The following is a 3,781-nucleotide window of genomic DNA, read 5'->3' as shown; positions in this document are numbered from 1 at the left end:
GGTGGCTAACTCAACCCTTGGAGTCCACTCACCCCTACTCCAGTCCCCGAGCTCCTCCCCGGACTCGAGATTTTCTCTACTATAAAGAAACTCCTTTACAGTAGGCGGAGAAGCCTTTACAAATATATATCTTGGAGCGTAACTTCCCGTTACCTCCTCACTATAAATGTAAATTACAAGACTTGTCTTGGAGCGTAACTCCCCGTCACCTCCTCAAAATCGTTGTATCTCTCAATGTGTAGTCTTTGTTCTTCTAGCCTTAAGCGGGTCTTGGATCTTAGGTCTTAGGTCTTGGGTCTTTCCTCTTCCTCACGGTGCGAAGACGACTAACTCCCCGTTAGCTCGTCTAGGACTTGGGTCTTAGAACGAAGATCACCTCACTTCACTTCACCTCACTGCAAAATCTAGAAAACAATATCTACGAAAGACAGCCTTGGTTATAAAAAGAGTTTTGGACAAGATTCACTGGTCCGAGTGTTTCAATAATATTCTTGGTCTTAGAATATTAAAGATCAAGTGTCCTTTAAGCTTTTATAAAGCTTAAGACCTTGCAAGTATTCTTTTTCGATAGATTTGTATTTATAATCGAAGAATACGTTTATCGTACAAAATCCTCCAAATAAATGATATTTGAGTGTCTTGGAGTTTGTAGATAAAATAAGTCCTTTTAAGCTCTTTTGGCTATATGGACGAATATACTTGTCTTTGACTAAGTATATGAAATACTTCGGGTATGATAACCTTCGAAGTGAATATTACGAAGTGTTTTATTTTACAACTTCGTTTCAAGATAACCCCTCTTTAAATATAAATATCATTTTGCACGAGAGAGTGAGTTCTTGACTATCTTTAACAATTGCACTATGATATAGAGTTTTGGGCCACAATAATCCGCGATAATATCCGCGCTATAATATGTGTATATAGTTGATTTTAGAAATACCGAGCGAATCTCGCGTGGGACAAGCTACGGGTATTTTGTGGTGTGTGAACAAAGTGTTGGTGATATATATAAATATACGTATAAATCAACTCACTAAGGTGAGGACCACCACCAAACTCGTTTAAGCAAATATTCTCACGAAAGCTCAGCACGTATGAGAATCTTCACGTCAACAAGATAGGGTATAACACACACACGCACACGTAGGTATATTATAGATAATACGAGCGGCCAACTCTTGTGCTTTGTATTGTTAAAGAAAAAGAGAGCTTTGAGATGAAGAGAAATTTGGCTTGATAGCTCTTTTAAATTCGGCCGGTTAAGACTCGGATAAGACGAAGCTAAAGAAACCACTTACACGATTTTCGTAAAAAGTTCGCCGGAAAAATTCGCCGGAGGTTCGGTAGGAATTTGGCTTATGGACGAACTTCGGACAGCCCTTCGGGAGGTCGGAAAGAGTGGTTTGGGTGCAAGCAAAGTGGTACGGGGCTTGGTTGGGTGAAGCAAAGCCTCGGTGTTTAAAACCTCGAGAATATACGAATATACCGAGCGGGACGGAGGTTTTAAAGATGAAGTAGATGAAAAATGTGTTTGTGTAAATTTGGAGAGAGCTTCTACTTGCAAAATCTCAGCACATTGTTGCTTTCTAGCTTGTAAGAAATGAATGGGGGAAGCCTTGTATTTATAGGCAAAATTGGTGGAAGCATTTGAATTTAAAATGATTAAATTCAAATTAAAAACACATTGGCCCCACTTGCCCATTAAGTACACTAGTTGACCTGTATTTATTGGCACACATCTCAATGCTCCATGCTTGTGGATAAGGTGGCACGCATTTCGAGAAACCGATTAAATTCCGTTACACTAAATATTACGAGATTTCGAACGTGCTCAATAAATTCCGGAAAAAATATGATAATTCTTAGAATATTGGAAAATGGTATTCTGCCAAGTTTGGTAATTTTTTGGTCAACTCTAGCTTGGTCAAACGTTCGGTGGAAGATCGGGACGACAGACAGAAAAACGCTCCCGAACGAAAGTCCTCGAAAAATTACGGAACTTTAACCATGCACTAAGAAAAATATATAACTGGCTAATCTCAAGTTTCAAGTCATTTGGACAAGTGGAAGTATTTTATTTGGAATTAAAACGATTAAAACGTTTTTCGGGTCCAAATAACGAGCGAAAATTCTTTTGAGATTTAGAAGAGAGTTTTTGACCAAAGTTAAGATTTGATTAAATACTTAAAATATATTCCCTTAAATATAAAATACTTTTGAGGATGGGGAAATATTTTAGAGTATTTAAATCAATTTTCTTAACGAATACCGATATTTGAAGAACCGATACAGTTCGTCTTTTAGTCAAATCGCGTAGACTCTTTGACGAAAGTTTTTATCCCAAAATACTTAGAAAAATATTGTTCATGATAAATCATGATTTTGATAAGTTGAAGGAGCTTTCTAAGTATCGGAAATATTTTTCTTTGAAAAATAATGAATTTGAGAGACCGAGAAGAAATTTCCCAAAAATGAGATAAAATTTGATATTAATATTTTTGAGATAAATATTAATATGGGGAATATAAATCCTTATAGAAAAATAAAACTTTAGAAAAGTGAAGGATCTATGATTTTTGAAAGATTTAAAATAATTTATTCCGAAAGATAAAAAATTTTTTGAATATGGAATAAATTACCTTAAATATATTTTGAAAATAATGTTACATGAGATATTTAAAGAATATCATATGTAGATGATACTTCATCCTTGCTCATGTATTTTGATGTTATAATAGTAAGAGAGAGGCAATTGATCGAAATTCCTCAGCATGACTATTGCGTAATAAAAATTCTTTTTGAAAAACAAATGTATTTTGGTAAAAAGGTATTTTAGAAATACTTGCCAAAAATGACTATCCACTTTTGATTAATCAATTGTATTAATGACCTATTGGGAGGATTACTAAATGAATTTAAATTTAATGTTTGTCACAAATACCAAAACAAATATATAAATAATTGTTTATCGAAGATATCCTTTCAATTTTCCCCTTTTTGGTATTTGTCGAACAAACACAAAATTTAAATTTTAAAAGTGTGTGCTTCCCCTTAGTGTATGCATGAGTTTTGAAAAATAAATTTTTCACACACGAAAATCCTAGAAGCACTAGTAATCCTTGATAGTCCCTGCAAAAATAAACATTTGTTAGAATAAAATATATTTTGTCTATTTTTGGCCTTGGGGAAATTTTAAATTTTGATAGCTATATAACTTAAATTTAGATACCACATGTTATGATACCAAATGTTATGAAGAAGTTATATAGCTTCTCTTCCCCTTTTGTTTGACAAAAGACCAAAAAGAATTGTTATACTCTTTTCGAAAAAAAACTTTACTTCCCCGTTTATAATTGTTGGGAAGAAAAATAATTTTTCTTTCCTTAAAAATAATTGCTTCCCCTTAATCGTAGAGGGGTATAATACAATCTCTTTCCATTTTCTTGAAATAGAGAGACATGATTGAGAGATATAATTTTTAGGGAGATATTTTTCTCTTCTAAAAAATTTGTTCCCCCGTTTTTTTGATAATATTTTAAGGAGGTATTAATCTCTTCCCCTTTTTCAATGATAAAAGAGACCATTTCTTCCTTTTAGTTTTTATTTGAATATGCTAGCTATTTAAGCTTGACTTTGGAGGATTTTTTTTTAATTCAACCAAGTCCAATCCGTGCAAGTCGAATCTTTCAGAAGATTTCGAAATGAAGATATGTCGAATAGAGTTAAGAAATTTTGGAGTTCAAAAATTTTGCTTGAACTTATAAAATTCGAAAGTCAT

This window comes from Daucus carota, chromosome 6, assembly GCF_001625215.2.
Source record: "Daucus carota subsp. sativus chromosome 6, DH1 v3.0, whole genome shotgun sequence".
In the NCBI taxonomy this organism is placed as follows: Eukaryota; Viridiplantae; Streptophyta; class Magnoliopsida; order Apiales; family Apiaceae; genus Daucus; species Daucus carota.
Note: the sequence above shows the minus strand (reverse complement) of the source record.